Source organism: Mesoplodon densirostris, chromosome X, assembly GCF_025265405.1.
Source record: "Mesoplodon densirostris isolate mMesDen1 chromosome X, mMesDen1 primary haplotype, whole genome shotgun sequence".
Classification (NCBI taxonomy): domain Eukaryota; kingdom Metazoa; phylum Chordata; class Mammalia; order Artiodactyla; family Ziphiidae; genus Mesoplodon; species Mesoplodon densirostris.
Genome location: NC_082681.1, coordinates 55549020 through 55576071, shown reverse-complemented (window position 1 = coordinate 55576071; position 27052 = coordinate 55549020). Strand labels below are relative to the sequence as shown.

Here is a 27052-nt window from a genome sequence, read left to right as displayed (position 1 = left end):
TTATATGTTAACTGGGGTACATTTATTTATTAAGGGCATATTTGATACAGGCCATGAGGACATTATGATACCCAACTAGGGGTAGAGGGAATAAAAGCATTTGAGAATTATTATAATCCAAACTTGAAAATGGAAACGTCACTTTAAAAACAGTATAATGTTATATTTTTGATAATGTCCCCAAAAGTTGACGATTCTTCTTATGAGGACTAATATGTTAACATAGATAGGAAAATATCATTTATAATACTTGTCCAGCTGCCATTTGGTTAGGAAATAAGTAAACAGTGTAGTAGGTGCTCAATAAATATGTTTCAAGTGATTGTTTTAATGCATTAATATCAAATTGTTTTTAAAAAAATGATTCATATTGAAAGCATCTTGGAACTTAAAACATGAATTTACTTTTATAGTATATCTGGGTTATATCATGATGTGCTTTCCTCACCAAGTCTAACTTAATTAGGAACTCAGGGAGTATCATCCCCAGAAGCAATGCTTTTAAATGGGAAGTCAGGGGAGTTTTCATATTTCTGGACTTTAAACTGCAGGTGGCTCTCTTGATCTTTCAGTTCTACGTTTAGGTTAAGAACTGTTGCTCTACCTTCTTCCTGTCCTCTAACTGCTTGGAAAAACATTTTCACTCAGATTATCAGACCTCCTCTTGAAACTTCTGATAATTGTCTTATTATTGGATTTTAAGCAACATAGCTTTGTTTTCTCACATGTAGAAGATTGATTTTTAAAAACATATTGCTTAGCCTTTCTTTAGAATGCTTCTGGTCTTCCTTTGCATGTCTTGTATGAAGATTTTCTAAATACCAGTTATAGTATTGATAATGCTTCTGCAAAGTATACCAGTATTCTAGCATTATTTTAAAAAAAGATGATTCTATTCATATTTCTTCTTCTCATTTTCAGAGTAGTGTTGCTATTTTATCCCATAACTTATTTTGGACTCATCTGGTACTAAGGGTTTTTAGAAGTACCCAAATAACTGGATATGAAAACCTATTGGTACAACTCCAGGTGGAAATCTAAGTCTCATCTGTCCCTTTATTCATTCAAATGTTTATTTTAATGAAATTGCCTGGGACCGTGAAGGTGTGGAGATACAAACATTTATGCAAATTATGTGCAGAGTAGATTAGAAATAACATAGCCCTTAGTGTGGATTGTTGAGTTATCATGAATCATAATATCACTTTACATTTTTACATGCTGCAAATCTAATTCTTCCTTTTCTCACGTAAGTCAAGTATATGTAACTGTTACTTTTTAAGGTAATGATAGATTAATCTAAACTATGATGGCTGATAGAGAAAGTGCTATAAAGATATTTCTTGCCAATACTTAATTATGTTAACGCTGTAAGCATCAACGGCCAAAAGATTGTTTGCAATAAAGGCCTTATACTGAGACATTCATTAACTAATGAAATATAACCCCCAATGTCGAATTCTATGTGATGAGAATGCCTTATAAATATGCTTGTAGTAGTGCTATAAAAAAAAAGGCACCCATACCAAACTGACCTTAAGAATGACACATGTGGCATTACTGCAGCTGGGCTATTGTCTAGGAGATTCACAGAGGAGGCCTCCCAGGAATTATTTGTATGTTCCTTTTGTGTAAAGTTTTTGTCTGGAAAGTCACTGTGCAAACAGTAGCTGTTCGATAGCACCTGCTTCTGTTGAGGGAGAGTGAGTCTTTTATTTAGAGAGCATCAGTAGCCATTTCATTCATCACTGCACAATGGACCTACATAAAGAGGAGCATTCCAATGACGCCAAAAGACATCAGTGCTTCCCCCAAGCAGGGGCGCTTGTCAACACTGAGTCTGCCTATATTTCCTTTTTACTTTTCATGGAATTACATCCAGGTCTTTATTTTGAGGGGAAAAAAATAATTGATGCAGAACAAGAATGGAAAAAGTTTTAACTGTAATTTTGACTTTCAAAAGCTGTATTGTGTCAAAAGCTGTGGCAATGTCATATATAAGCTTGATCATTTGCATAAATATTACTTTAATCTTCTTAAGGTATTAGAAAATTAATTGCATTATAGAAACAATGTTGCCAAAATATTCCATAGAATATATTTGAAAAATGTTCATGGAACTGTTTTCAATGTGCTTACTGTTCTAGCATCTAAATGATATTTTTTGTATTCCTTTATGGCTAATCATCTTCAGTAAAGATGTCCATATTCGGCGCCTCTCCTGCTTCCCTGCAATTTCATTGACTCCTGGCAGTATGATGCCCAAGTTTGCTATTCTATTAAAACTACCTTCTCTCTGGCTTCTAGCTACTACCTCCCAACCTTTTCTGTTAGCTATTTCTTATCATTCTGCATCTTTATATTATGCTTCACAGGATCTTCTCGATACATACTCTCCCTCTTGCTTTTGCTTTTTTAAACAAAGCAGTGGTTTTAGTATATTTACAGAGTTGTGCAGCCATCGCCACAATCTGATTTTAGAACGTTTTCATCATCGAACAAGAAACCCCAGCCCCTTAGAAGTCTCTCCTCATTTCCTATCCTTAATCCTATGCCACTTATAAGCACTAATCTATTGATACTTTCTATGAACTTTGTTATTCTGGACATTTCATAAAAATTGAATTATATCATTTTTGGCCTGTTGTGTCTTCTGACTTCTTTCACTTAGTGTATGTTTTCAAGATCCATCCATGTCTTAGTATATATCAGTAATTCATTCCTTTTAATGGCTGAATAATATTCTATTGTATGATTTACCACAGATTATGTATTTATTCCTCAGGTGATAGACATTAGATAAACAAAGGTTGTTTCCACCTTTTGGCTATTGTGAATAGTGCTTCTATTGATATTCATGTACAAGTATTTGTTTGAATTCCTGCTTTCAATTTTGGGGCCTCTGTACCTCGGAATGGGAATTACTGAGCCATACGGTGATTCTGTGTTTAATATTTTGCGGAACTGCCAAACTTGTTTCCAAAGTGGTTGTACCATTTTACATTCCAACCAGTAATGTAGGAGAGTTCCAGTTTCTCCATATCCTCTCTAACATTTGTTATTATTTGTCTTTTGATAGTAGCCATCATAAAGGGTATGAAGTGGTACATGATTGTGGTTTTGGGGGTTTTTGTTTGTTTGTTTGTTTTTTGCGGTACGCAGGCCTCTCACTGTTGTGGCCTCTCCCGCTGCGGAGCACAGGCTCCAGACGCGCAGGCTCAGCGGTCATAGCTCACGGGCCCAGCCGCTCCGCGGCATGTGGGATCTTCCCTGACTGGGGCACGAACCCGTGTCCCCTGCATCGGCAGGCGGACTCTCAACCACTGCGCCACCAGGGAAGCCCACGATTGTGGTTTTGATTTGCATTTTCCCAGTGGCTACTGATGTTGGGCAGCTTTACATGTATTTATTAGCTATCTGTATATCTTCTTTACAGGTAATTATTCAGATCCTTTGCCCATTTTTAGTTGGATTATTTGTCTTTTTATGGTTGAATTTTTATAAATATCTTCTGTGGGCTGTCTTTTCATTTTCTTGATAGTTGTCTTTTGAAACAAAAGTTTTTAACTTTGATTAAGCCTGATTTATTTACTGTTTCTTTTGTTGATTGTGCTTTTGATTTCATATTTAAGAAACCATTGCCTGATCCAAGGTCACAAAGATATGCACTTATGTTTCCTTCTAAGAGTTTTATTATTTTAGATAATTACATTCTTTTGCACATAGATATCCCATTGTCCCAACACAATTTGTTGAGACTTTTCTTTCCCATAATTTTCTTGGCACCATTGTCTAAAATCCATTGACCATAAATAGAAGGAGTTATTCCTGGACTCCCCGTTCTATTCCATTGATCTAGATCTTTGTGTCAGTACCATACTGTCTTGATTACTATAGCTTTGTAGTAAGTTTTTAACTGGAAAGTGTGAGTCCTCCTTTTTTCCTTTTTTTTTTTTGATACATACTGTCTTATCCTTCTGCTTTCTTATGATGATCAGGTTTTCTTCCCACCAGTGTGTGACCACTGTTTTCTTCAGCTTTTCCTTAACATTCTTCACTGGCCCCCATCACACCAAATACCTACCATTATCACATCCTTTGATGGTTTTATATAATCCTATTTTCTTTACTTAGAAAAATATTCCCAAATCCTACCTACTTAATAATGCTCTATGGTCTGAGGAGTAGAAGATGGAGAAGTAAGACAAATAATTCAATAATAATTCAATAATTTAATAATTTAATTGAATTTAAAATTAAATTTGATAATTTAAATTGACCAATTAATATATCTCAGGCCTGAAGCGAGTCAGAGAGGAGGTAGCAGGGATAGAGAGAAGTTTTTGAGAATTCCTTTAAAGGTAGGGTGAACAAGATTATTACTGTTAGAGAAATAATTGAACACTTGAGAGAGAACCAAAAAACAAGTCATTTTGCTATATATTAGCAAACATCATAATTGCCACCACTTCCTCCTTTTTCTTCCACCAATCAGATAGTTATATCTGAGAGCAAGATGATAAAATCTCGTTTTAGTTGAAAGTGCTAAAGCATGAGGCAAATATTTTTGATGGTTTGTTATACTTCTTAGTATTGATAATTTAATATTACAATGTTATACCTATATGTACCTTGCATACCCATAATGTATAAACTCTATCTGGCAACAAGGGGAAATATACAAATCACAGGAATAAAGAACTCATATTTTCACACTCTTATTTCAGAATGACTTTAGTGTTTTCCCTCATGTTTTCTATATGTGTTTCCACCTTATTCAATTTTGCTACACCTGAATCAGATATAACGTAGTATATAAATAATATCACTGATTTCATTTTTAAAGAGAAAATTATATTAACCCCTTTAGAATTTTAGTGAAGTGTTTCTTCATGGCTCTGTGAAAATATAGTAGTGTCATTTGTACCATGATGGTATAGCTACTGATTCTAAAGTAACTCATGGCTTAAATTTTAGTGAGTAGAGACATAATTTTAATATAAGAAAGTCTTTTATAGACCTCTTGCCTTTTCTGCCATATTTTTGAGCACTGATTTTATTTCCTATTTAGTTTAACTAATTGCTTTATTCAAGACTTTAAGATATTTGTTCAGCTCAGAGGTGTTACTTCTTCTACCCTCTTTATACATCCATCTTGACTTGTTCTGGCTTCCCAAGGCCCACTGATTAACCATCGTTTGCAGTATTTCTCAGCTCTAGTATGTGAGTTGGAATCAGGCTATGTAGGGAGACGTTAAGTACTTGCTGAAGCTGATGTCTACAGGTTACCTCAGGGGAGCCATTTAGTTATGGAGGCTACTGGATTCTGGAGCCCCACAAGAGGTCTCCATAAGTAATTTTCACCAGAATGCTCTATGATAAAATTTTGAGGAATGACCTTATGATGTTTTCATTAGAACCTAAGGGAGAGAAGAAAGCCAAAATTCTGATAACACTATACAGAATGTTAGAGAAATAATGGAAAAAACCCATAATTCAATAAACCTTATGACATAATGTATTCCCATATTTTTGTCCCAGCATCTTTCCTTATAGGAGTTGCCTACCTGTATCCAATCTTGTTAATAGCAGTTTAGCTGCAAATGCTAGTTGCATCTTTCTGTTTTCTTCAGTCAATACACATTTATTAAGTGCCCACTTTTTTCTAGGCACTGTGCTGAATGCTGGGGAGACAGAAGTAAGACTCTATGTCCACAGGCAATTCAAGTATAGTGGGGAAGATAGGCAAATAGATTATTATCATAACATGTGATAAACACCAGAAGAGAGGTTAAGTAGGGTACTGGAGGACCACTGAATTCAGTTGAAGGGAAGTAAGCAAGAATTCAGAGTGGATGTTGATGCCAGTTGTGAGTTTCAAAATCTTAATAAAGATTAGTCAATGGAAAAAGGAGATCACAGTAGCAAGGAATTCTAGACAGAGTGGGAGTACAAATTGAGGCCTGTGTTATGGTATGAGGAATCAAGGTGTATTCAGAAAACTCTTAAGTTGTTTGGTATAGCAAATGGGTAGTGTAATTCTAGAGAAAGTGGTAAGAAATAAGTGTATAGAAGCAAGTAGGGGTCAATTCATTAATGGCCTATTCTGCAGTATTTAGGAATTTGGATGTTTTTTTCCTAAAGGCAACATGGAATATGAATTTTAAGCACAGAATTGACATTTTCACATTAAAACATTAGATCACTCTGATTATGGTAGGAGAGGTGATTGGGACATGGTTGCAGGTATGGAGGGGACATTTGGACTTGAGGAAGAGAGACCTGTCTGGAGCTTATTGCAATAGAAATCTAAGCAAGACATTGCACACGTCCAAACGAAAGTAGTGGGAATAAAGGCTGGTACAAATTCTGTAGATGTAGAAAGTATAAAATTTAATTCCTAGAACATGATAAGGGCTATTATATTATATTACTCAATTTACTAAATTATAGTTCTGTTTCCTGTGGTTATCCCTGTCATCTTGATTGGGATTTTGAGTGGTGATTGGGCAATTTAGTGCCCAAATCTTTGAACTAATCTCAATTTTATGCCACTAGATAGCTAACAGTAGCTATTATGTGTAGGATTTTTACCGGTCTTATTTATTTCTCTAACTTTTAAGCTCTTGGGGGCTGGTGTAGCATCTCTCTCACTCTTGTCCCCCTTTATATCTCCTATTACGGGCATATTCCACTTTAAAAAGCACTCAAGTCCACAAATTTTAGGGTAAAAAAAAGAATTTGAAAGAGATTACCCCAATTACCTGAAGACTTGTATAATATTTCCTGGAACATTTTATTAAGAATATATTATAAAAACTTTATTTGTACCCTTTAAGTTTTGCCTAAAGGGATGGAGCCTCTTTATTTAAGAGAGTCTGATTTGTATAACTAACTACGTTGGCAGTTTTATGTTTTTCTCAGATAATGCAGTAAACCTATTTTTGGTCAAAATAATTTAATTTCCATTGTTGGCATCTCTGTTGGGATGATTAATTGTTTATCTCACACAGTCATTTGCTGAAGGGCTACTCTATTTGAAGGGTTGTAATACCCATGTAATAAGACACCATGATGCTCTTAGGGAACACATGTAAACCATTGTATGGTAGCCTCCCCAAAGGTTCTGTATTCTGTATTCTGAAAGTCTCAAGTCCATTGCACCCATCCACAACAACTTTTCTTCTTTTTCTACTATAAAAAAACAATTCCTAGTAGGCTATTAAAAATTTTGTTGAAAATATTTGATCTTCAGATATAGTTAGGTATGCCTAGATGCCTCCAGATCAGATATCCATTCTATGTCAAGGAATGAAAATGTTAGATTTTTAGGAGTAAAATCAGAAAACATTTAAAACCAGTTAGGAACGTTAAATATTTAGAATCCTCACATTCGAAATGTGCTTATTTTCCGAAGTAAGATAATAGCACTGGAGAGCAGAAAGATTCCAGATCTAATAAACTGAGTCAGTTGCATTAGAGTGCTAATAAATGTCATTTTGAAAGGTCATCTCCATTAGTTCCTCTGTTGCTGTCCTTGAGGTTTTTTTCCTCTACTTCTCTCTCTTCTTTTCTTTTTAAAATGATCGCTGGTGTACCATAACTTACTTTTAACTAAATAGAGAACTTTATGAATTATTTAAAGCCTCTATATTTAAGCAAAATAAAGTAATAGAGAATGTTTAAGTAGTGTAACAACATAAGTACACACATACTTTCTTCAAAGAGAAGAACTGGAAAACAAAAGTCACTATCACAAGGATTAGCAAATTCACTCAGGGTCAGATATTTTGTGATACATAAGAATAAATTTTAAAAAGTCAGTGGATCAAGGTAACTTTTCAAACTCTTAAAAATAAACTATAAATATTGTGTAAACCCATATTTTGATGATTATGACGTTACAAGTAGGTATTAAACACAAGGGCCCCCAAAAGAAAATATACATAGATATAAAGGGTAAAAGTGATTTAACTTACTCTTCTTTTTTTAACATCTTATTGGAGTATAATTGTTTTACAATGGTGTGTTAGTTTCTGCTTTATAACAAAGTGAATCAGCTATACATATACATATATCCCCATATCTCTTCCCTCTTGTGTCTCCCTCCCACCAGCCCTATCCCACCCCTCTAGGTGGTCACAGAGCACCTAGCTGATCTCCTTGTGCTATGTAGTTGCTTCCCACTAGCTATCTATTTTACATTTGGTAGTGTATATATGTCTATGCCTCTCTCTCACTTCGTCCCAGCTTACCCTTCCCCCTCCCCATGTCCTCAAGTCCATTCTCTTCGTCTGCATCTTTATTCCTGTCCTGCCCCTAGGTTCTTCAGAACCTAACTTGTTCTTTTGATGACAACTCTTTATATTTGTATATAAGTTGTAATTAGCATGAAGGCAACTGGTCTACCAGTTGGAACTGTCTTTCAGCTGGGAATGTCTTAAGTCAATTTCTTTTTTTTAATATCTGTATTGGAATATAATTGCTTTACAATGTTGTTAATTTCTGCTGTAGAACGAAGAGAATCAGCTATATATATACATATATCCCATATCTCCTCCCTCTTGTGTCTCCCTCCCACCCTCCATACCCCACACCTCTGGGTGGTCACAAAGCACCTAGCTGATCTCCCTGTGCTATGTGGTTGCTTCCCACTAGCTATCTATTTTACATTGGTAGTATATATAAGTCCATGCCACTCTCTCACTTCGTCCCAGTTTACCCTTCCCCCTCCCCGTGTCCTCAAGTCCATTCTCTATGTCTGCATCTTTATTCCTGTCCTGCCCCTAGGTTCTTCAGAACCATTTTTTTTTTTTAGATTCCATATATGTGCCTTAGCATATGGTATTTGTTTTTCTCTTTCTGACTTATTAAGTTAATTTCTTAAACTTTCTATTGAAGGTTATTGATAATTTAACAGGGATTTCAAATTTAAATTACACAAATCTGAATTTATTAATTTTGTTACTTTTTGAAGAGTAAGCATTTTTAGTGGATATATTTCTGAGACCGTGATACTGTTTTGTGAATTAATCTTAATGGCAAATACTTTTATTACTGCTAGAAATGAAAAATAAAAGGGTACAGGTATTGCCAGATAGCATTTGGTCAGAATCGTTTGTATATAGAAATTAGATTTTAAAAAGTCAACGAAAAAGAGAAAATAGTTATTTCAATAAGCATTGCAGTCTACTTGTATTATTGACGTGTAGATAATTAACAGTTTCAAATATATTCTGAGTAGAAACACATACATGATATAAATTGGTCTTTAAAACAATCTGTATGGTATATACAGGACAGATTTTTTTTTTTCAGTGTTGTTAGCCTAAGGTTCCAAAAAAATAGGAAAGTGAAAATCAATCTGGAGTTGTCAAGTCTGCAAAATATCTTACCTTGGGATTGTGCAGAACTGGTTCTGAAAGAAAAGTCAGAAACTTCATCCTCCAGCAATGTTCTTTCATAACATAGGACTGCAAAAAAGATAGAAATCAAGCTACCACCATGTAACGATTTAAAAATTAATCCATACCTGAGACCCCTGCACCACTGTGTCATTTTAACATAACTTCCTTCTGTCACTTATAAAGAACTGGATTCAGAACATTATAGTTCAGGCAGGAATATATTACCATTGTAACTACTGAACACTCTCTGCTACCTAATTTTTAAAAAGGGCGTGTGTGTATGTGTGTGTGTGTGGCCTGGATATCCAGTAATCTAGGAAAAGTCTCTGTGTAACAGTGAGCCTGGTATTTTTCTAGACATTGTTGGTCTCAGAGGTCCCCATTAAAAAGAATAAGGATTGCTACTTCTCAAACCTTGTCAGATACTGGGCATATTACCTGCATTCACAATGGAGGCATTGAAGGTAGCAGTCTACCTTTGTGATAACCTTGTTTATAGACTTACAGAATATATCGACTACTGTATGCATCATTTCTACAACACTACCAGAGCATTGCTTGTAAGATTTTGTAAGAAATACACAGGAGAAAGGAATCATAGGTCTTGGATTCTGCAATGTCTAACCCAGTCACAGTGATGCAGTGCTCAAATGAACTATAGCAGACTTAATGAGCAATCTAGGACAGAGACACATGTACTGGACACAGCAGGGGAAGATACTACGTGTACAGGGACTAATTATCATGAAATATGAATACATTCATATAAGTAGTCTTGATCTATGGGACTCCTTCATTATTGGGAATGATTTTTGTGCCAAGTTAATGAAGAGAAATTCAGGCATTATGCTGTATAAAGAATTTTAAAATAGTATTTTAACTTTTTGATTCTGCATAGTCTCAATTTCTGGAGCACACACAAAAAAGAAATTGCATATCATGAAATAGTATGATCAAGTGAAATTGACCTATTTTCTTCAAAGTCTCAAATACACAAGGTGGGAAACAGTAGCTATTCTTCATAGAACCAATTAAGTTGATTATGAGTAGTTTGATAGAGATGCACTAGATACTATCGCTTTGATATTTTAAATAAGGTGATCTGGGCACATTATATTCCAGAATATTTACCTCTAGCCAGAGTGTTGAAAATCTTGGATTCAGTTCTTTGGGGTCTATAAGATGTCTTTACCAAAGAAATCATCAATTTTGAGGAAAGATTTAGAGAGAGAATGAAATTAATTTGTTTTAAGTTTAAGGCTTATGGGAAGGGGAACCAAAGAAGTGGTAGGAGGAATAATATTCAAAAACAGATTTAACTCCAGTTGAAAAAAATCCAGGAGTATAAGATCTGTCTGAAAATTAGACATTTCATTCAATTTAAACAATATTTTGTTCTTAGTTTAAGGTTTATAATTTAGCATAAGGACACCTAGAATTTAAAACTACTTTTGATAACTGTTAAAGACTCTAAATTTGAGGAATTATTTTTTACCACTCCCACCCCCTTCAAAACAGTTCGGCATTAGATTCCTCATTTAAATGTATGGCTAGATTTTATGTAAAATACACAATTAATGTTAATATTTTTTTATTTTATATCTGACCTCAGTAACATTTTTCATGTGCTTTCTGTATGCAAACATCTTAGAAACCACTACAAAGACGATATTCTTGAAAAAAGTCAGTGTTTTGAGATGTGAAATTAGAACAAAAACAGCTAAAATAATCCATATATTTATTTTATAGAATTCTTCTAAGAAACAGATTATTTGTATGTAGGATCATAGTGCTATGTACCATTTAGCAGAAAAGCAGGCTCTGTATGGCGCTTACCATGTCCAGTGCTCTCATGGTTGTCCACAATACTAACTCATACCTTTATATGCACTCATTGAGTATAACTGGAGCAGGGGGTTATACCTATTTTGGTGATGAAAATAGAATAGGAATAGTAATAAATTTAGAAATAATTATCATTCTATCTGTCCCAGCTTTGAACAAGTCAAAAAGCACATGGTGTTTTTCGTTTCACTGTCAGGACACTGTTGAGGAGAGAGTTGGCTGACAACAAGTGGGTCATGAGTCAGACTAAACTGCTCTTTATTTTATGCGAACATACTTAACTTTAGGGATGTTAACTTAGGGATGTGCAGTAGATATATGACAGTCATCAAAATAGCAGAGGATACTTGCTGAGTGTTGATCATTTTGATTGTGCTACATGATGTGCTAGATGAGTTTACCTAAGACTCTTCATTTAATGCTAGCAGATCCCTTGTGAGTTAAAGGAACTATTTTTTTAATCTCAAAATTGCAGTTGAAGAAACAAATTTATAAAGATGAGCATTTTGCTTGAAGTCATACAAATTTTAAATGTAAATCCAGAATTCAATCGTCGAATCCACTTCAATACAATTGAATTATATAATTAAGCATTGAGATGAATGAAAATTTCTCTTGAATCAACTTTTTGATTTAGCTGCTCAATAGATGACCTCATTCCATCTTTTGTGTACTGTACTGAAATATTGCTGTTAGAAAATCATCCTAAGCTTTCTGCTGCTGAGATCTCAGGCATGTATGTATTCCCTTCTACTTCTTCCACATACCTTTTGCTCTTGCAAATGCTTGTAATTTGGCCTCTTTGTCTTGACACTGTAGCTGCTACACATAGTGTCTCTTTCCCCTAAGGGTTACCTTGGGGGATGTTTTCATGGTTCCCTTTCATGTCCATTTCTAGTATGTATGTTCATTTATACCATTTAGAAAGCATAGAAGAGATTTATTTTTAAAAAGATCTCTTGAATTTATATCACCTAATTGTGATAGCCACTCTTGCCATTTTGTTATGAATTATTTCAGTGATAGTTTCTGTGTTCTTTTTTTTCAATCTATGTTTGTATCTTTTTTTTAATAAAATAGTATCTTACTGTATATATAGTATATACTATATTCTGCTTTTTGAGCCTAATATCTTCTTGTGACATAAACAGTAATATTTTGCAAATACATGATATTAACGGCTATATAAAACTCCTTCATAAGGATATACCCTGATTTATTTAGTAATTCCCCTGTTGTTCAATATTTAGATCATTTCCAGTTACTTGGTCTTATGCCACATGGACTAGTCTTGTATACATTAATCTTTTTGTAAATCTCTTATTGAAATTACTAACGGAAAGGTATGAGTTATCTTCAACTCTTGTTATGTATTGCTAATTTGTTTCTAAAACCCTGCTCAAATTTAGATTCCTACCAGCCGTAAATGAGTGGCAATCATTTAGAACCATCACCAATGCTGAGTATCATAATTAAAAAATAATTTGTCATTGATGACTGAAAAACTGTATCTCATTGTTTTCATTTGTTTTATTTGCTTACTAATTATGTTAAACAGGTTTAATACATATTGACCACTTGTATTTCTTTGTCCGTTATTTGTTCAGATTTTTTACTCAACTTTATATTACAGGGATAGTATTTTTCTTATTTCTTTAAAGATCTTGTTGTATGTTTATAGTAACCCTTTGTCACCTTTATCACAGTTTGCAGTTTTTTCCCCAGAGTTTTCATTTGCATTTTAATTTTGTGTTGAACTTTTTTTTGTTCACAAAAAAAAGTGTTTTTGTTTGTTTTCGTGGAAAGCTGGTGGAACCATTTAAACCAGAATTTCCCGTATAGGTAGAAAAATTTTACTTTAGTTACTCCAGGGACACAGGGGAGAGTATAATAATTGTAATATAGACTCAAGAGAAATTATACAAGTAGTGCTATTCATTATCCCTGGCTTCCATTCAGAGGGAGCTAAGCTTTGTTATTTTCATATTCTCCTTCCTGAGTCTCCATCTGTGACAGTCTCTTGGCAGGATTTCAATCCACTTCTATCATTTCTATTTGTGGTTGGAGCTGAGCCAGCTTCTCCTGCTCTCTGGGAGGAGTTCCCTGTCACTGTACACATATTGGCTTGGAGCTCTTGTATTGGCAGAACAATATATGCATGTGTGTAGAACATTCAAGTTTCCTAAGACTCAAGTGGGTCATAGCTATGTCATCAAACCAAACCATATTCAATCTGAAAGCGACCTTAAGTCTGAAAATCTCACTGTGCAGATGAGTCAAACCCAGAGACACTGCTTTTGTTTTCTTTCTCAGGCATGCAGACTTCACTGGAAAAAGTGAACTTGCTTGAGTCCTGGACAGCCACACTATGTTGTAGAGACTTTATTGGTATTGATCCCATTACACTTTTACTTTGTACTCATAATATATGGGAGTATAATATTTTCTTGATCTAATAGAAGCTAGGCTACTATAGTGCATGATTCTTGTCAAAAACTCTATGAGACTTGGCAAATAACCTAGCCATTTGAGGGTTTTTCCAGAATGTGGTGTCTGTGGTGGTGTTCTGTCTATGGCGCTATTATGAAAAGCATTCATTAAACACACTTATGTGTTTGTTAACATAGGGAGACAAAAGTAACTGTTTTTCACAGTTTACATAACTTAACAAACATATCTCAGTCAGTGTGAGTACTACTTAATTCACAGGTCTCACAGCAGTTTGGGATAGCCATCATTTCCCAGCTTGGAATTGTTATAGGCTGGAAATTTGTTGGGGCCTCAGATGAAATATATTATTCCCTCCTGACCTGACAGGACTGTAGCTCACATCATCAGATGTCAGGGCTTTGAGCAAGCCTGCCTCTGGGTGGTTTATCTTTCCCAGCGATTTGAGACTTGTGGTTGCATTGAATGTACTTTGAATTTCATGTATATCAGCTTTATTAGTCTGTGTTTGGGTTTTTTTGAGGGTTTTCATTTTAATATGTAGATTGACACATTTTTATACACATTGTTGGAGGCGCTTTTGCAGTGCTAGATTTTAAAAATCTAAGTAATACATATGGTGTTCATTGTTTTTCTTTTGGTTGTCTTTCTTTTGATGACTGTAACCTTTCATGGGAAGTATTAGTAACAGATCTTTTTTTTAAATTTTTCTTGCTTTTTGTTCTTTTTCCTGTTTTCAAAATAATAATAATAAGTTAGCTTTTCAGACAGGTCTGGCATTTCTTAATTTGAAAATATACTGTTCATTTTTTTTTAATAGACTTTCTTTTTGGAGCAGTTTTAGGCTTACAGGAAATTTAAGCAGAAAGTTCAGAGTTCTCATATGCCCCTTCCCTCCCCCCACAGAATTTCCCTTATCATTAATGTGGTACATTGGTCACAATTGGTGAACCAGTTTTTTTTTGTTTTTTGTTTTTTGTTTTTTTTTGCGATACGTGGGCCTCTCACTGTTGTGGCCTCTCCCGTTGCGGAGCACAGACTCCGGACGCGCAGGCTCAGCGGCCATGGCTCACAGGCCCAGCCGCTCCGCGGCATGTGGGATCTTCCCGGACCGGGGCACGAACCCGTGTCCCCTGCATCGGCAGGCGGACTCTCAACCACTGTGCCACCAGGGAAGCCTGGTGAACCAGTTTTGATACATTATTATTAACTAAAGTTTATAGTTTACATCAGAGTTCACTCTTTGTGATGTACATTCTATAGGTTTTGACAAATACATAATGTCCTGTATATGTGTACTGATATTTGGCTCATCCTTTGATGATGGTGTAGTCACTTCTTTAGGTTATTCATTCATTAATTTAGACTGTACCTTTCTCCAGTAACTATTTATTGAGTGCTCAATAAATAAAATTTGTTTATTGAGTGTTAAGACACTCCGAGAGACTCTGCAGGAAGTCACCAACCTATGCACCTCAGTGATGAAATGAGGTAATGTGTGACAAAAGGCTTTAAAAGGGAAAACCCTTTGCTGACCAAATGGTATAATAACTGATTACTGACTTTAGATTTCTGCTTGTGAAGTGTTTCCCTAAGTTCCACAGGGGTGGCCTGTTCCAATTATATTTCAGACATTTATTTGCAAGGAAATGATGTATGGGGGCTGTTTTAATTGGTGGCCGTTCTGGGCATTTTCCTGTTTGTGATGGACATTTCTTCATGTCTTCCTTATTAGAAGTTAGTGGAGGCATTAGAAAAAGCAGTATTTTTCCTTGAAACTAATTATTCCTTGCTTCTGGGGAAGTGTAAGTTAATGGGAAATTTTGACTTCACTTAATGAATTTCCCCTTGTAAATTTTCTGCAATAAGTCTATCAGTTAGTAAAAAAGAATTCTAATATTTACATTCCCTGAATGGGTGGATCAATTTTTTTTAGTGGAACAAAGCATTCCAAATAAATAAATAAATAATAAGTAAGTAAATATCAGCAGAAATGAGGAGTATAAATATAGACTTATTTGAGTTAATTTATTTTCTTTTCTAGTTCTATCATTCTTTTTTCTTTTTAGTTGTAAGATTATACATTGACTAGCTGGCCATGATGCCTCCAGGCTAGGCGTTAGCATAATTTCTTGGTAAATTCTTACATAATCTGCTGACTATTGCTCTTGCAGAGGTTAGTTGTTATTGTTCCAGCAAGAGTTTAATTGAGAACATATGATTTGAAGTTAGGAAATCTGAGTTTAAATCTTAGCTGCTATGCAACCAAGAGAAAATATTTTACCTTCTCTAAATCTCAGTTTCTTCTGAGTCATGATAATAATACCTTTCTCATATGGTTGTTAGTGTGATTAAATAGAATAATGTACATGGAAAACATTGCCATTAGTCACTAGTAATTTGTTGTTATAATAATGACTGTAATATTGTCATAGACCAAATTGGACTTCTTCTTGATCCATGAATACATTTCTAATGTTTCTTACATGAATTTACTGAACATGAGAGAGCTTTCTTTTCATAGCTAATGGCTGTGCTTTGGGAAAATTTCCTATTCAGTATAGAACTACAGTCCTCTTTCTATGTAAATCGGGAAGCTAGTACTTTATTTTCTCCCTCTCAGGCTTCTGATTTATGTTTTCATTGAGTGACTATTGGACCATTTCTAATGTCATAAGATAAAATCCAGAAAATAGTTGAGTCAGTCATTGAAAATAAAGTCTAGTCAAAATTCTTTTAACTATATTACATTTTAAAATAAGAATGCTTGACCTTTGAGTTTTACTATAATAATAGCAACCTTTATTGTCTGTGTGTGTTAACCTAAAGGACTGAAATCCTATTTGTGCTTATTTTTGTTTTGTGAGGTCAGTTCAACTTTGACAGTCCCATAAGAATAAAAGAAATGAAACAATTATCACGAAACTGGAGAAACTATTGCTTATTATCATCTTGTTTATTTTGTTTGCTACTTGGCACTGAGGAAAAATTTAATTGAGTTTATGCTGAAAACCACTGCTAAAATTTGGAACTCACCGTAACTGGTCAAAATAAATCAGTTTTTCAACCAGCTGTTTTTAAGTAGCTATAAATTCCATTGAAGATGCTTTTATTTTTTTAATTTTTTTAACATCTTTATTGGAGTATAATTGCTTTTACAGTGTTGTATTGGTTGCTGCTGTATAACAAAGTGAATCAGCTATACATATACATATATCCCCATATCTCCTCCCTCTTGCATCTCCCTCCCACCCTCCCTGTCCCACCCCTCTAGGTGGTCACAAAGCACTGAGCTGATCTCCCTGTGCTATGTGGTTGCTTCCCACTAGCTATCTGTTTTACATTTGGTAGTGTATATATGTCCATGCCACTCTCTCACTTCGTCCCAGCTGACCCTTCCCCCTCCCCATGTCCTCAAGTCCATTCTCTACACCTGCATCTTTATTCCCATCTTGCCCCTAGGTTCTTCAGAACCATTTTTTTTTTAGATTCCATATATACATGTTAGCATACAGTATTTGTTTTTCTCTTTCTGACTTACTTCACTCTGTATGACAGATTCTTGGTCCATCCACCTCACTACAAATAACTCAACTTCATTTCTTTTTATGGCTGAGTAATATTCCATTGTATATATGTGCCACATGAAGATGCTTTTATTTTTTAAACAACCTTAAAGTTTGGATTTTTATTTATTTATTTATTTTTTTTTTGCTGTACGCGGGCCTCTCACTGTTGTGGCCTCCCCCGTTGCGGAGCACAGGCTCCGGACGCGCAGGCTCCGGACGCGCAGGCTCAGCGGCCATGGCTCACGGGCCCAGCCGCTCCGCGGCATATGGGATCCTCCCAGACCGGGGCACGAACCCGCATCCCCTGCATCGGCAGGCGGACTCTCAACCACCTGCGCCACCAGGGAGGCCCAAAGTTTGGATTTTTAAACCACACTTGTCTGACAGTATCTATAGATTAAAATGCATGGACATTAGTTTTGATAGTGCAAATTTACTTATTTAGATGTTTAAAATGAGATTTCTTTTGTGTTATCTAGAGTGAAAGCTGGCAAAATCAAGTGGACATTGTTTTTTGATAATAAAGTTCATATATTTATGGCTGCAAATGTTACTGGGATTAGACTGTTTTCCCTGTTGGTATTTTTTCAAATGAGTGAATTCCTTTTTGTGAATGTGGACAAGCTTCACCAGTTTTAGCATTTCAATTTTGGAGAACTTAAGATGAGTCATTTTTCACAAAAGGCTTTATCTCTTGAATTCTTTGCTATCTTTGCTTGACAGAGGGAGAGGATTTGATGACTTTTTGAAAACTCCCTCTGCTACTTAGCCCCAGTGTTTTAGTTCCCTGTAATAAAAATGGAGCAGAGACTTGAAAGGCCAAAGTCATGGACACAGAGAAGAACAAACAGCCAATTAAGAGGATGAAAAGAACAATCAAAAAGGAGTGAGAAACAGGAAACCACATTGTCCCCCCAGTGAGAAAGGAGAATGTTTCAATAAGAAAAAAGTAATCAACAGCTTACTTCTTTAGGTAAACATAGTGATATTTTGCCTTTTCTGGAGGATAATTTTAATGGTACATTGCAGAGATTTTGGAGGAGGGAATTGTAGGTGTGCTTTTAATATTTATAAATTATTTTGAGGGCCATGCATGAAGGCTGTCTGTACGTATACTCCCAATAAAATAACACAGCTAATACAGGTGAGATATTAAAAAAAAAAACTACTTACCATCTAGTGAACAGAGACTTTCTTTGCCTAATTTGCATTTAGAAAGCTCTAAATTAAAATGCTAAAAGGAAGGCAAACAGTTGCAGCCAGTGCTGCTGGTATTGTAAATACAACTTGCTTACTTGATATAATTTTAAATAAATACTCTTGACATTAAGACATAATGCTTTCTGATCATGTAATGGTAAACCACAGAATAATAGAAACATGTTTGAAATGAGTATAGTTTTACCACGGTGCAATATTAATTGTATGCTTCTGTATCTTCAAATTAATTCATGACATCTCTATACAGAGATAGACTTGTATAAAGGAAAATGAATAACTTTTTTGTCTACAAGAATGTCATTTCATTTGTGAACTATTATAACAGAGTTTCTGTCTGGGCATACAACAATGGAAATATGTGATGTTTTATCTTTCAAAAATACTTTGCTGTATAATAAGAAATTCTAATTTGGCAGTAAAAGAAAATCCACTATATAGACATATATTTTATATTTATATAAAATTTTTTGTTAAATCTTACACAAGACAAATACCATATGATATCACTTATATGTGGACTCTAAAATATGGCACAAATGAACCTGTCTACAAAACAGAAACAGACTCACACACGTGGAGAACAGACTTGTGGTTGCCAAGGTCAGTGGGGAGGGAAAGGGATAGACTGGGAGTTTGGGGTTAGTAAATGCAAACTATTACATATAGAATGCATAATCAACAAGGTCCTACTGTATAGCACAAGGAACTATATCCAGTCTCCTGGGATAAACCATAATGGAAAAGAATATAAAAAAGAATGTATATATGTGTATAACTGAGTCACTTTGCTATACAGCAGAAATTAGCACATTGTAAGTCAACTATACTTCAATTAAAAAAAACGTTTTAGAAAACCTTATACATGACCAAATAGACACTCAGTTCTGCCTTGTGTTAATAAATTGCCTAGTATCTTCTCTTTAACATAGCTAATTTATACCTTTTCTTTAACCTCTTTCATGACCAAGTTCTCAATACCCAAAGCACACACCACACAGACACATACAGACAAACAGATATACACGCACACTCTGATTACCCGCCTCACAATTCTTTGACAAATCTAGAAGCACTCAATTAAGAGTTCCTTCATCTCCCCCTGTGAAATCTACCAAATTGCCCTGCATCTATAAGTGTACCTTTTCCTATGACTGTGGATCAAAAGAATCCCTCCACCTGTGGAAAAATAGCCTGTCCACTTGTGCAGTGGTTCCCACTCCTCAGTGATTTATCTCCTTTCCCCATGCTATATTTATTTTTTTTTATCACAAATGGATCATTTTCAGCCACATACTAACATGCCTTAGTATCTCCTCTCTTGAAAAAAAAAGAACCACTCTTGACCTCATCACCCTCTGCAGCTGTTACTAATCTCTATGCTTTCCAGAGAGCAAAACCCCTTGAAAGATTTCTATGTTAGTTGCTGACTTTGCATTCTCATCTTACTCTCTTTCTTCAGTCCCCTCCAACTAAACTTTCATCCCCATCACTCCAGAGTCTACTCTTGTCAAGATCACCAGTGACCTTCAATGTTTGCTTTGTAATTATTGTTTTAACCTCTCAGCACCATTTGATATAGCTGATCACTCCAGCTCTCATAGAGGACATTTATACATGACTCCATACTCTCTGGGTTTCCTTCTTCTCCAGCCCACTCTTTCTCAGTTTGTATTGTTCAGTTTTAGTTGCTTTTGAGATATGTCTTGGGGCTGGAGTCAACAAGACTTGATGATGAACTGGATGTGTGGGATAAAAGACAAAAAAGAATCAAGAAAGACTCCTAATTGTTTGGCCCAAGCAACTGGATGATGGTGCCATTTATTGAGAAAGGGAAGACTTGGCTAGTGGTAGGGTCAGGGTTAGGAATGAAGAATTTTGCTTTGGCCACGTTATGTTTGAGATACCTTCTAGGAAGAGATCATAGTGAAGATGTCAGGTAAGTAGTTGGATTTGAGTCTGGAATTCCAAAGATTAATTATAGCTAAAGATATCAATTTAAGATCATTGTCACACAGATCATATTAAAATAATGTGTCTGCATGAAATCACTTTTTGATAATGTGTATGTGTAGAAGGAAAGGAAGTATGGGACCAAGCCCTGGTGTATTCTATCAGTTAGAGATTGGAGAAGGGAGGAAGATTCAGCAAAGGAAATCGAGCAGAGTATGGCCAGAAAAAAGTGGAATAATATGGTGTCAGAGAACCAAGATAAGAAAATGTTCCAAGAAGGAAGATATGATCTGACAGATTAGGGAGAAGGACTGTGAAATATCAGTTGAGCTGGCAACATTGGGGTCATTGATGCCCTTAGGAAGTTTCAGAATAGAGTTTGACCTAGATGCCATGTTGGAGTGAGTTGAAGAGTGAAATAGGAGGTGAGAAGGTGTATGCACTGTGGCTAGATAACTCTTGAGAGGCTTGGTTCTGGAAGAGCACAGAGAGGGTGGTATCTGCAGGGTGTATGTTAGTAGGGGATTTAAGATTTTTGTTCAGATGGGAAATGCTAAAGCATCTTTGAATGCTGTTGGGAATAATAGAGTTGAGAAAGAAAGGTTGAAGATATAGAAGAGTGATTAAAAAAAACTGAAAAGAGAAGAATACTAGATCCATATGTAGAAGAACTTACCTTTGATAGGAGAATCCTTTTCTCCTTTATAATAGGAAAGAGGGAGGTGGTGTAAATGCAGGTTTATTTGCTAGTGGCATGATTAGAATGTTTCCATTTGATTAGTGATTTCTGTTTTCTCATGGGTTAGTCATCAGGGTTATCACCTAACAGTTTAGCAACAGTATGATTTGATGAGGAGTAGATCATATGAAAAAACTGAAATAATTGTTGGTATAGAGTTGCCACCATTGCTGGGCAATATTGAGTATTCATTTGAAATTGATGATTATTACTTTAGAGTGATATGACTCTTCCCAGTTATGTCATTTTTTTTTTCAGAAATACTCAGCTGTGAAAATGCAGGCCTAGGAAATAGAGTAGAAGCATTAATAGGAAAGTGCGTTGAGTATGGTATGTTAGAAAATGATTACTAATGCCTAGTAATACTTATTTGGCCTTGGAATTTAAACTAGAGGGGGAGAAAACTGAGGACAGGAGAGGAATGATGGATGGTGGGTCAAAGGACTGGTGGTTTCAATGACACTTAGAGATTGATTCAGCAGGGTTACTTAATCAATTAAGCAGGAACTATGGGAGAAAAGATCATCAGATATTGTGATTGAATTGGGATTTAGGTGGTTGAGTTATTTTTGGTGACCATGGTGTAGCCATGGGATTGAATGGCTTTAGTTGAATTCAGTACAACAGAGATTTAAAGAAGCACAGGAAATTGAGAGACTAGATAGGTTTGCGATGTGGCTGATAAAGTCATTGAAAACAAAAGAATTTAAAGTGGACAAAAAGATAAACTCAGTTGGTCAAGTCCTCAGTAAATGAAGGGGAGTGACCAAGAGATCTGAAGATAATGGAAAAAAATGGTGTAGCTGGATTATGCTAGCTACTACCTATTTACCTCACAAGGGTAATATGAAAATTAAACATTGGCAAACGAATTACCTTATAAACTGATGACTGAATGAAGATAACTCATGCACTGTTAGAGGTAGCCCAATGAAAATGGATTCCATTGTGTTTATCTAGTTTGGATGGTACATTTAATGAGGACAGTTTAAGTGGAATGACAATGATGGCTAGCTATGATTATAATCAATTTGTCAAGCTTAGATTGATCAGTTAGGTTTACATACTCCTCTTTAAGAAAAAATGATTTTAAAATAACATGACAGTCATGATTTCAGAGATGAAATGTGCTTTCTACTCTGTTTCATAGGAATGGTCTGTAAGGGACTTACTTGAAACAGTTTAGATTGGTCAGGTTAGCCAAGATTATATATTGGGAGGTAACAAGGCTCAAAGGGAGTCCTAGTGTTTTAGTCTTGGTTCTCTGTGACTGTGTGACCTCAGTTTCATACACAGAAACATGGGGAGGCTGTGTTAAGATATTTTTAAGGACTTCCGGGGAAGATGGCGGAAGAGTAAGATGCGGAGATCATCTTCCTCCCCACAGATACACCAGAAATACATCTACACGTGGAACAACTCCTACAGAACACCTACTGAACGCTGGCAGAAGACCTCAGACCTCCCAAAAGGCAAGAAACTCCCCACGTACCTGGGTAGGGCAAAAGAAAAAAGAATAAACAGAGACAAAAGGATAGGGACGGGACCTGCACCAGTGGGAAGGAGCCGTGAAGGAGGAAAGGTTTCCACACACTAGGAAGCCCCTTTGTGGGCGGAGACTGTGGGTGGTGGAGGGGGAAAGCTTCCGAGTCACGGAGAAGAGCGCAGCAACAGGGGTGCGGAAGGCAAAGCAGTGAGATTCCCGCACAGAGTATCGGTGCCCACTGGCACTCACCAGCCCGAGAGGCTTGTCTGCTCGCCCACCGGGGTGGGCGGGGCTGGGAGACGAGGCTCGGGCTTCAGTCGGAGCGCAGGGAGAGGACTGGGGCTGACGGTGTGAACACAGCCTGAAGGGGATTCGTGTGCCACGGCTAGCCGGGAGGGAGTCCGGGAAAATGTCTGGACCTGCCAAAGAGGCAAGAGACTTTTTCTTCCCTCTTTGTTTCCTGGTGCGCGAGGAGAGGGGATTAAGAGCGCTGCTTTTAAAGGAGCTCCAGAGACGGGCGCAAGCCGCGGCTGAAAGTGCGGACCCCAGAGACGGGCATGGGATGCTGGGGCTGCTGCTGCCACTGCCAAAAGGCCTGTGAGCGAGCGCAGGTCACTGTCCACCCCCCCTTCCGGGGAGCCTGTGCAGCCTGCCACTGCTGGGGTCCTGGGACCCAGGGACGACTTCCCCGGGAGAGCGCACGGTATGCCTTGTGCTGGTGTAATGTCACGCTGGCCTCTGCCGCCGCAGGCTTGCCCCACACTCCATGCCCCTTCCTCCCCCCTGGCCTGAGTGAGACAGAGTCCCCGAAGTGGCTGCTCCCTTAACCCCGTCCTGTCTGAGCAAAGAACAGACGCCCTCCGGTGACCTACACACAGAGGAGGGGCCAAATCCAAAGCTGAGACCCTGGGGCTGTGAGAACAAAGAAGAGAAAGGGAAATCTCTCCCTCCCAGCAGCCTCAGAAGCAGCAGATTAAAGCTACACAATCAACGTGATGTACCCTGCATCTGTGGAATACATGAATAGACAACAAATCGTCCCAAATTGAGGAGCCGTGTGGATGAAAGGCTCTTGTTGCTGCAGCCAGGAGTCAGTGCTCAGCCTCTGAGCTGGGAGAGCCAACTTCAGGACACTGGTCCACAAGAGACCTCCCTGCTCCCCATAATATCAAACGGCGAAAATCTTCCAGAGATCTCCATCCCAACACCAGAACCCAGCTTCAGTCAATGACCAGCAAGCTACAGTGTTGGACACGGTATGCCAAACAACTAGCAACACAGGAACACAATGCCACCCATTAGCAGAGATGCTACCTAAAATGATAATAAGTCCACAGACACCCCAAAACACACCACCAGACCTGCCCACCAGAAAGACAAGATCCAGCCTCATCCACCAGAACAAAGGCACTAGTCCCCTCCACCAGGAAGCCTACACGACCCACTGAACCAACCTTAGCCACTGGGGACAGACACCAGAAAAAAACGGGAACTACGAACCTACAGCCTGCAAAAAGGAGACCCAAACACAGTAAGGTTAGCAAAATGAGAAGACAGAAAAACACACAGCAGGAGAAGGAGCAAGATAAAAACCCACCAGACCTAACCAATGAAGAAGAAATAGGCAGTCTACCTGAAAAAGAATTCACAATAATGATAGTAAAGCTGATCCAAAATCTTGGAAATAGAATAGACAAAATGCAAGAAACATTTAACAAGGACATAGAAGAACTAAAGATGAAACAAGCAATGATGAACAACACAATAAATGAAATTGAAAATACTCTACATGGGATCAATAGCAGAATAACTGAGGCAGAAGAATGGATGAGTGATGTGGAAGATAAAATAGTGGAAATAACGACTGCAGAGCAAAGAAAGAAAAAAGAATGAAAAGAACAGAGGACAGTCTCAGAGACCTCTGGGACAACATTAAATGCACCAACATTCGAATTATAGGGGTTCCAGAAAAAGGAGAGAAAAAGAAAGGGACTGAGAAAATATTTGAAGAGATTATAGTTGAAAACTTTCCTAATATGGGAAAGGAAATAGTTAATCAAGTCCAGGAGGCACAGAGAGTCCCATACAGGATAAATCCAAGGAGAAATACGCCAAGACACATATTAATCAAACTATCAAAAATTAAATACAAAGAAAACATATTAAAAGCAGCAAGGGAAAAATAACAAATAACACACAAGGGAATCTCCATAAGGTTAACAGCTGATCTTTCAGCAGAAACTCTGCAAGCCAGAAGGGACTGGCAGGACATATTTAAAGTGATGAAGGGGAAAAACCTGCATCAAAGATTACTCTAACCAGCAAGGATCTCATTCAGATCTGATGGAGAAATTAAAATGTTTACAGACAAGCAAAAGCTGAGAGAGTTCAGCACCACCAAACCAGCTTTACAACAAATGCTAAAGGAACTTCTCTAGGCAAGAAACACAACAGAAGGAAAAGACCTACAATAACGAACCCAAAACAATTAAGAAAATGGGAATAGGAACATACATATCGATAATTACCTTAAATGTAAATGGACTAAATGCTCCCACCAAAAGACACAGATTGGCTGAATGGATACAAAAACAAGACCCATATATATGCTGTCTACAAGAGACCCACTTCAGACCTAGGGACACATACAGACTGAAAGTAAGGGGATGGAAAAAGATATTCCATGAAAATGGAAGCCAAAAGAAAGCTGGAGTAGCAATTCTCATATCAGAAAAAAATAGGCTTTAAAATAAAGACTATTAGAACAGACAAAGAAGGACACTACATAATGACAAAGGGATCGATCCAAGAAGAAGATATAACAATTGTAAATATTTATGCACCCAACATAGGAGCACCTCAATACATAAGGCAAATGCTAACAGCCATAAAAGGGGAAATCGACAGTAACACATTCATCGTAGGGGACTTTAACACCCCACTTTCACCAATGGACAAATAATCCAAAATGAAAATAAATAAAGAAACACAAGCTTTCAATGGTACATTAAACAAGATGGACTTAATTGATATTTATAGGACATTCCATCCAAAAACAACAGAATACACATTCTTCTCAAGTGCTCATGGAACATTCTCCAGGATAGATCATATCTTGGGACACAAATCAAGCCTTGGTAAATTTAAGAAAATTGAAATTGTATCAGGTATCTTTTCCGACCACAACATTATGAGACTAGATATCAATTACAGGAAAAGATCTGTAAAAAATACAAACACATGGAGGCTAAACAATACACTACAAAATAACGAAGTGATCACTGAAGAAATCAAAGAGGAAATAAAAAAAATTCCTAGAAACAAATGACAATGGAGACAAGATGACCCAAAACCTATAGGATGCGGCAAAAGCAGTTCTAAGAGAGAAGTTTATAGCAATACAATCCCACCTTAAGAAACAGGAAACATCTCAAATAAACAACCTAACCTTGCACCTAAAGCAATTAGAGAAAGAAGAACAAAAAAACCCCCAAAGTTAGCAGAAGGAAAGAAATCATAAAAATCAGATCAGAAATAAATGAAAAAGAAATGAAGGAAACAATAGCAAAGATCTATAAAACTAAGAGCTGGTTCTTTGAGAAGATAAACAAAATTGATAAACCATTAGCCAGACTCATCAAGAAGAAAAGGGAGAAGACTCAAATGAATAGAATGAGAATTGAAAAAGGAGAAGTATCAACTGACACTGCAGAAATACAAAAGATCATGAGAGATTACTACAAGCAACTCTATGCCAATAATATGGACTACCTGGACGAAATGGACAAATTCTTAGAAATGCAGAACCTGCCAAGACTGAATCACGAAGAAATAGAAAATATGAACAGACCAATCACAAGTACTGTAATTGAAATTGTCATTCAAAATCTGCTAACAAGCAAAAGCCCAGGACCAGATGGCTTCACAGGCGAATTCTCTGAAACTTTTAGAGAAGAGCTAACACCTATCTGTCTCAAACTCTTCCAAAATGTAGCAGAGGGAGGAACACTCCCAAACTCATTCTATGAGGCCACCATCACCTTGATACCAAAACCAGACAAGGATGTCACAAAGAAAGAAAGCTACAGGCCAATATCATTGATGAACATAGATGCAAAAATCCTCAACAAAATCCTAGCAAACAGAATCCAACAGCACATTAAAAGGATCATAAACCATGATCAAGTGGGGTTTATTCCAGGAATGCAAGGATTCTTCAATATACGCAAATCAATCAACGTGAAACACCATATTAACAAATTGAAGGGGAAATACCATATGATCATCTCAATAGATGCAGAGAAAGCTTTTGACAAAATTCAACACCCATTTTTGATAAAAACCCTGCAGATAGTAGGCTTAAAGTGAACTTTTCTCAATATAATAA

General features: G+C 36.7%; 1 protein-coding gene and 1 pseudogene across 4 annotated transcripts in view; both read left to right on the top strand.

Annotated features, from left to right (window-relative positions):
- The window catches only part of LOC132482572 (uncharacterized), a 32357-nt pseudogene extending 12172 nt beyond the window's left edge, over nucleotides 1-20185 (top strand).
- DIAPH2 (diaphanous related formin 2) overlaps nucleotides 1-27052 on the top strand; it is an 894195-nt gene that overhangs the window by 329256 nt on the left and 537887 nt on the right. The window lies entirely within an intron of this gene.